Source organism: Alligator sinensis, unplaced genomic scaffold, assembly GCF_000455745.1.
Source record: "Alligator sinensis unplaced genomic scaffold, ASM45574v1 scaffold722_1, whole genome shotgun sequence".
Taxonomy (NCBI): domain Eukaryota; kingdom Metazoa; phylum Chordata; order Crocodylia; family Alligatoridae; genus Alligator; species Alligator sinensis.
In genome coordinates, this window is record NW_005842345.1 from 1,032,968 (window position 1) to 1,041,281 (window position 8,314).

The 8,314-nt window shown below is 52.9% G+C and overlaps 1 protein-coding gene across 5 annotated transcripts in view; it reads left to right on the top strand.

The window, feature by feature from the left end:
- Positions 1-6: 6 nt before the first annotated feature.
- SORBS3 (sorbin and SH3 domain containing 3) overlaps positions 7-8,314 on the top strand; it is a 32,693-nt gene continuing 24,385 nt past the window's right edge. For all 5 annotated transcript variants that reach the window (XM_025210382.1, XM_025210387.1, XM_025210388.1 and 2 more), the window contains exons 1-3: positions 7-5,314; positions 6,578-6,683; positions 7,213-7,321. The gene's annotated coding sequence lies outside the window, so the exon portion shown is untranslated. The remainder of the gene's footprint in view (positions 5,315-6,577; positions 6,684-7,212; positions 7,322-8,314) is intronic.

Sequence of the window (8,314 nt, forward strand, 5' to 3'; positions counted from 1 at the left end):
TCCCCCCCCTCCCTGAGTCCCAGGCCGCTTTGGTCTTTTGACTTTGGTACAGTTTTAAATTGGCCTGTGCTTTCCAAAAGCAGGGGCTTTCGTTTTCTAACATGGTTTTGCAACTATCTTCTTCCCAGAGTTGGCTGTTCCTTTCTCCAACTCGCTGCCTAGCTGCATCTGCTGCTTTAACACTTGTTTCCGTGGAAGGCATGTTGCATGGTGCGACTGGCTCAGATCCATCCCTCTCCACTGTTTTAGAGGACTTTTATCAGAAGGGACATCAAAGTAGGTAGCTGAGATTCCAGCAAGAGTCTCGCATTATCTTTAAGGGACAAAGGTGCGATGTTCCAGTACCAGCACCGTTTTCTGCAGGATCACGTTCATTTCAATGGAGCAAAACAAAAAGCAAAAAAACCCCACCCCTCTCTGAGACTGACCAGAAAGGCAAGCTTGGGGAGTTATTCCCTTTACCAGCTGTTCTTTCTTTCATAAGCTTTGGTCTTCTGGAATCCGGGCTGCTAAGCACCTGCATAGTTCCAAACAGTATAAGCAACATGTGATTGGCATCTAAATCTTCTGCAGAGAGCATCATGCATCTGGAATCTCCCTCTTTCTAATTCCACTTAGGGCAGAGGAAACTCTTTCCAGAAATGGCAGATTTCCTAGAGACTTTTCCAGGCCTGCATGAAAAAGCCCTGTTGGCTTAACTGTTAAGGCAGGTGTTCTACCCCCATCACACGATAGTAGCTTCTTGACCATATTGACATACTGCGGCTCTCAGGGAATCTCAGATGTTTGGAGCTGTGACTAGAGTCCAAGCCAGTGCCTATGTGGACTTCTGCTGATCTTGGGCTGAGTGTACTTCACAGCACCTCTTAGGCTAGAGTCCTCTTACAGGCCACAGTCAGACAGCACAAGCCATTCTTGAATTTTCCAGGTTCCATTAGCATGGTTAAGTCGGACTATGGAGAGCCCCTGTGAGTGCCCTCTGCGAGCAGCGGATGTTGCTCTGACTCTGTAAGAGTGCAGGTCTGCCAGCATTTCCTAGACAGATACAGTCTGATGCCATGGGTTTTAGCAATTCCATCATTGCTGCCAAGTATCTGTGCCCATTTGATGGCAGATCTTCGTTCCTTTGAGAAGTTGAAAGATACCCTCAGTCCCTCTTGAAGCGTTTTGGGGTTCCAGCCCAGTTGTATCTTCTCCTTTCACCTCTTGCACACGTGCAGAGGGGATTGCTTTGTTATGCCCAGGCAGACCAACAGTGTGCCCAGTGGATCTGATGGGACATAGCACTCTTGACAGGGAAAAGCATGATGCCAAGAGGCTTCCTTAATTGTTCAGTTGGCAGACAGGCGTGAATCTGTTTTGAACAGGAATTTGTGCATGGGTCGAGGTGGGGGAGGTGAGCCAGGCTGTTGTTTCACAAAGGGAAGTTTTTTGCTGAAGGCTTTGGACATTTGTCTTTGCATGTGGAGAGGGAATTCATTGTAGTCTCCCAGGCCATCTTCATGTGCCTGCTTTTGGGGCTGAGGCTGGGAGAAAGCAGTAAACTCGCTGTGCCAGATCTCCCTGTGTAAAGATGGGGTGCGAGGGAATTGCTGGCCCTCAGTATTTGCTGCTGGGTTTGCCACAGAGTAGAGCAACCAGAAGGTGTGTAGACCAAGCATAATGCATTTGAGTACCAAGCACCCAGTAGAAGTGAGACTGCTGCTCTACAGTGGTTAGCTGAACTGTCCAGGGGACAGCAGTGACTTTCAGAAAGGAGGAGCTTATCTGTCCACAGGAAGGGCGGGCACCACGGTATCCTGCCAGTAACATAGCTATCATGGGGGAAGGATCAGTGTCCACTGGTGCCACCGGAAATCAGGCCTGTAAGTGAGCAGTCATGGCAGAGAGGGTCTTGTGAAATGCTGTGTTCTCAGAAGCATCTGTGCCCTGGGGTTGCAATGGGGAGAGAGACTTTGTAGAGGGGGTAAGTGAGTAGGGGAACCCAGTGGATGTGGGGCAATGGTTTTGAAGGCACTTAGTGGAGTGGATCTTTCGGCAAGTTGGACAAAAAGGCATCTCATTGCAGGGTGCTCAGTGTGTGTTACCAGCGCACAGCTGAGAATTTCCCGAGATTGGCCTCTCAATTGTGAAATGCTGCAAAGCTGGAATCTCAGCAAGCAGAGTACCCCGCTGGGTTAGTTTACTTAGACTCGGACTGAAACAGGTGTCAGAACAGACCCGTAAAAATCCCAGGAAGCTCTCTTATTTTTCAGGAGTGCAAAGGTCCCTTCCCCTGCCTTTGGCTGACCTGTCACCGTAGCTGGATCCTCTTCTGCCGCTGTCACGCTTCATCAAAGCAGCACACTTTGCCGCCTTCCACTGCCCTTCTGGTTTAAACCACATGCTAACACCGCTGAACAAGTGTAGCAGGTGTGCAGCCTTAGACTCAGCCTTCTAGAGAGGGATGTTTGCCAGCCCGTTTTCTGCCCCTTGATGTTGCTGGCTTCCCTTCATGCTGTGGCCACCCGCTTGTCTTCTAGCCCCCAGGGAAGGCATCAACCTTGCAGAAACCTCTTCTAACCTCTTTCCTACTTCCACGTCACAAAGGTGACTCCTTAGTGGTTCTTTAGGTAACTGCCTGTGTAAGCAGACCAGGGTTTTAGTGATGGACACTTGAAGTCACTTGCCTCCATTTTTTTTTTCCACACGCCCCCTGCTTTGTGCAAATGTGAGTGTTTTTTGAGAAGGCTTGTCTGTTTCCTACCCCATGGGGGGCAAGGGCTTGATTGCTCCTGTCTGTGCACCTCCTGTTTTGTATGGCATCTGTCCCAAAGCATGAGTGGGCTAAAGCACTGCATCTTTCTTTCCAAGATGGCTGATGGCACAGAGGTGCTGGCCAGGGCTGGACGGCCTCTGCTCAGCAACTCTGGGCTGTGAGCCCTGTGCCAGGCCCCACAACGTGGCCTCTACCCCATTCGGGGTCAGGAGTGAAGGGGGGAGCTGAGGCAGCTGGGATCCCTCTCTTAAAACTGGGGAGAAGAGGAAGACACTGCCAAGATATTTGTTAACCTCATTGTTCATCGCCACTTGGGAACTTACCGCCAGTGGTGATTTCTGTCCCCCTTCACTCTGCCTCAGTTAATGGCGTGCCAGCTCTGACTGTGGTTTTGTTCATGCACTCTGGGCTTCTGGTACTGGCTTTTCACAAGACAAAGTCATTTCTTCGCAAAACCTCTCCTGTGCCAGAGGCTCTGCAGATGGATTTTTTTCAAGCAGATCACACTTTTTGGCCCTGCCAGCTCCTGCTGTGGGCCTTTTAGCCCTTTCTTCTCCCCAGGGAAAAGATTAGCTGCTATTTCAAAGCAAGAGGCTCATCATAACATTGCTAAGTGGTGTTTGCAAACCTTGGAGCTGTGAAACCATAGTTACCGGAGCCGTGCGCCTGCCAAAATTATCCATGCAACCGATCGGGGGACACCGATCCACGAGCCCTCCTCAATTCCGATTGGCTTGTGACTTGACAGCACGCTGACCCAGAGGGGGTCTCTCCCAGCCTGTTAATTAGCGGATGCTCCTCCAACAGGAGTCCCGAGCCATCCCATTGCTGTCAGTCGGTGGGGCTGAGCTGGGATCAGGAGTCCTGCTCTCACATTAGTCACAGACGGGAGGAAAGTAATCGCCAGCCCAGTGGGCCGTGGGCGTCGGGAGCACTGTGGATGACTCATGGCTTCCCCATGCAGGAGCTATTGGGCCTTTCCCCTCCTCTCTAGTATCCATCTGAGAGCTGCTGGGAATGTATTCTGTATCCCACACAAGCACATGCAGCTAGCATGCTGTCAGGCAAAGCACAGTCTCCAGTTTCCATGGGAACGCCAGTGCCAGGGTCTCTGTTCCTTCAGCACAGCATGCAGTGTTCCTAATGGGGTGAGGGGGTGAGCAGCAGCACAGATTGGGGAGAGTGGGTGTTAATTACCCCCTTGATTGACTAATGTTCATCCCTGTAACCCTCTCTGTGCTGGCTTCCCCTCTGCTGGGGTTTAGCTAGCTGCTGCGCAGCACAGTGCTGTTACACAGCGAGTGGCAGGGACTGTATGGACAGGTGATGACAGAGCCCCCACGAGAGGGTGAACCAGGGCAGGTTGAGACTCCACTTTTGGTCAGAGCAGTAGGCGAGAGCTGCTGCTTCCAAGTGCAAAGAGTCTCCATTGTACTTTCAGTATTAAGCATTTAGACCTCGCGGTGCCCTCTACCTCCATCCAGTGTATCCTGAGGGAGGCAGAGAACCCCACTGCACAGGCCTTAATGCCTGGACAGCTCCAAAAAAAACCGAACTGGTTCCCAGGATGGCGCTAGGCCACCACCCCAGTATTTGTTGTGCGGGGAAGAGGGATCTTGCCCTTCAGAGGCCCGCGTGAGAACAGGAGGGGCTTCCTTGCTCCCCTCATCCCAGTACCAAGCATTGTGAATACCTAGTGCCCCCCTTCCTCTATTCCTCCTGGGCCATCTAGCTGCAGAAGCTCAACAAAGGAGACTTTGCAAAAAAAACAAAAAACAAAAAAAAAAAACCCAACAAAAAACCCAAAATAGGGAGGAAAAAAAAGAAAAAGGGGGAAAAAAAGCCAAGCAGGCCCTAAGCCCTGGAGCACAGTCAGTCCATGCGACTCTGGCCATGTAGGGGCAGCGCGCTCGCACTCACTCCTTTCTCCGGATGGCTGTCTCAAGCAGCCTGGGGTTTTTTGCATGTTATAGCAAGGTGCATGTAACAAGGAGGGAGTCAGCAATGGGTTTTTTGTTTAAGCTTTGGGAACAAAGGTGCGTTCACCTTGTATAGGGAGAACCTTTGATGGTGATAACATCCTGCACACCCACGGGGAGGGCCCTTCTCAGCACGCTGCAACACTCAGATATGTCTTACCTAGCTAGATTCTCTGAACAGAGCCGCTTGGAGGCTGGCCTGCCTCACGCCACGAGAACCGCAGAGCCCCTAGGAATGCGTGTTGGGTGCGATGGTGATGTGAGGTTCTCCGCTGAAGGATCCTATGCCCGTTGCCTGGAGACTGCCTCCTTTTTTTTCTTGCTTTTTTTTTTTTTTTTTTAGTTATGTTTAAAGAAAAATGGTGACAAATGTTATTTATTGGCAGAAATTATTTAATATAATTTCTCTTCTTTTTTGTGAACAAGGAATGAATTTGTTAGAACTGTCTTACTGTAAATGGGAAGTCATCTTTAAGAAAAAAAAAGTTAAAAATTAAATGACACGGTCGTTCGGCTCCGGGGTCTTTCCTTGAAGTCTGATGCCCCACGGCGTATTGGAGCACTGACAGCTTTCCTGGTGTGTGTTTCCTCAGAAGCCAGTCAAGGCGTGATGTTTTGGCCCTGAATCCCCGTGTCCCGGTCTCAGCACTGGCAGGAGCTCTACTTGCTGTGTGGTCCCCAGGTTAACACAGCACCCTGTCCCATGCCCACAGCCCTGTGCCCCTGGCAGAGGAAAGTTAGTATCTTTCCAGGCCCTGATTAAATGGGAAGTAGCAGGAGGTAACTGGCCTGCGTTTGCCCACGGGAGAGCACAGGTTGACCCTGCTGCATAAAAATCAGCTGAGCACTCCTCACAAGAGAAGGGCATAGGCCGGGTGTCATGATGGGGGGGAATGCTGAATGCTAGGGAGAGCCCACCCAGGGAATTACACTGGCTGAACTCCTGCTCCTGTTACAGGGGGATTTTTCTTCCCCTCCTGCCTCCCAACTCCTTGTGGTGCCTAGAGTCAGGCCTGCTCCCTATTCTGGCTCCTCTCCACTGCATGTGCCACAGTCGGAGAGGAGGCAGGCATAACGGCAGACCCAGGATGTCAGGTCACCTGGGTTCGCTATTGCCTGCTCTGGTTTAAACTTGATGAGTAAACACAGTGGGCCTCAGTTTTCCCGGTCTCTAAAATGGGACCGTGCGGCTTAATTAATCAGTGCTGTCAAAGTGCAGGGAGGTCCTGGAACCAAAGGTGTTTGCCAAGGCACAGCTAGGGGTGTGCGTACTTGTGCTGCTGCTCTGCTGCGCTCTGCAACAGGAAGACAATGTAACAGCACGAGGTAAGCACAACGGGGTTTGTTGCAGTGGTGAAGGCAGAGCCCGCAGAGGAACCACCTTGACTCAGACCTGCCGTGAGCACACAGCTCAGTGCTGGGACCATCTGCAAAGCCACTTGCTGACAGCAGCCGCGCAGGTCATTCATCTGCCCTTTGCCTTCAAGTGTCTGCCCCCTTGGTGGTGCCAAGAAAGGTGGGATATGAAATGCCTTGGAGCCGGGCACCTGCTAACACAGCGCAGAATTGTGAGCAGACTTGAGACGCCGGGTAGAGATAAGCTGAACACGGAGCGTGGGCCCCTGCTGCAGAGAGCTTGATAGCTCGGCCTGGCTGCCATTCACCAGCGTTTCTTTGGCTGTTGATGCAGTCTCCCGCCTGCATTAAGCCCCCACCACTCCCCTATGTTACCTGTTGTCCAGCCCTTGCAGTCAGGATCAGTGCCACCCCCTGCAGCCTTCATGCCAATAAATAATGCCGAGTCCCTCAAAATACTGAAGTGAGCCCTCCTTCCCTACAGGTGAGTGGGCTTCAGAAAGCAGCACCTTGCTGGGGATGCCTTACCCAGGGGAGCCAGCCCAACTGCTGCAGCTGTCTATTCCTAGGTGTCATGGCTTTTTTACGAGGTGAGACACGGACCAAAGGCCCCACGCTCAGCCGTGCTGCCTGCTTCCCGGCTGCCACAGAGGGAGGCCAGAGCAGAAGCAGCAGGCTGGGGCTCCTAGGCACTGTAGCAATTCATGTAATAGGAAGTAGCACTGCCTCCCCCAGCCTGGAGGCCTGTTACCCGCAAGGACCTGCTAGGAAGCTTTTAGACTATGCTCAAGCCAGGGCACCTCTCTGCAGCTGTCCCTGCCGGGTGCTGGGACTCCTGGCTTCTATTCCAAACTCTACCACGTGGGGGAAGTCGCAGCCCCTTTGTGCCTCCTTTCTGCTGGCTGAAGCTTTGAAGCGCTCTGAGCCCTGGGCAGACAGCCTGCTCCAGAAGGGCCTGCTGCTGTTGCAGATGGGCCGTGGCACTCCAAGCGCAGACTTGCTGCTGTGTAGGAGTGCTATCTAATCGATGCTAGCAGGCCTGGCGCCCACTGCCGAGCAAACATGAAACACTCAACCTTTGTGAATTCTGTCATTGCCTGCGTGTTAAATATTTATCAGCAGCCAAAGGACGCACTTGGATCAGCTGGCGCAGGGGCAGAGCGAGAGGCTGTACGCCCACGAAAAGAGCTGGAAGGCAGAGGCCACCAAGCAAGCAGGAGCTGGGGAGGTGAGCTGGGTCTGTGCATATGTTGCAAGTGTGGTGGGGATTGCCTGTGGGGTTGGAGCCACCTCACCAGAGCAGCAAGGCTGCGCCACAACCAGCCACTGTGGGAATCCAGCCCTCGCGCTGGACAGGCCGCCTGCAAGCGGCTACCTCGCTGCGGTGATGTTTGCTGCACGGGGAGCAGATTGACGGCAGCTGGCTCGGAGGGGAAGGTTCTTCTGGATCTCCAGACCATGGCCGTTCTCAGTCAGGTCTGGGATGGAGCTTCCTTGGCCCTTACATCCTTTCTCAACTAGCTGGCAACCTGAGATGCCCTGCCAGAAGATGGGGTGGCCACAGCCACCAGCCCCTTGTTTGCAGCCCTTGCATTGAGACCTCCTGCATGGTACCTTGCTCTGGCTCCAGGGATGTGAGTTGGAGTCCTGCTTTGGACTGTGCTGGAGGCCCTGGTTCCGCAGGCTGGGTGATGAAGCCCATTTCTACGTGATGCAGCCACATCTGAGCCTCGTGTGTCATCAGGTGTGGAAGCTGACATGCCTTAACCACATCAGCAGCTGGGCTCTGACCTTTCACGCTCCGGGTTGAACACCTCCATGGGCATACTGCACAAGCTAGCGGCCCCTTTCGGGTTGGGTGGCTACAATGCAGTGAATGGCATGGGATACATTCCCCAAGCAGAGTGTGCCGCAGGGACACAGCCAGTTCTTGTTGACCATTGCCCTGCTCTGTGTTACCACTAGCGCAGGCGGTGGTGTGATCTTGAACCGAGAACGGCAGACTTGCTGTGTTCAGGGGGTCACATCTGCTCTGTGCTGCTTGTCAGCACTTCTCAAGGTGGTGGTAGTGTGATGCTGGTTTGTTCAGTAGTGCTTCAGTGAGGGGTCCTACTCCCAGACCCTGGCACCTGCTGTGCCATGGCTCTATGCATACACCATCCCTGGCCAGAGTTGACATGGGCCACTGCAAGAGAGGAGCCAGCTTGTCTGCACCGTTCAG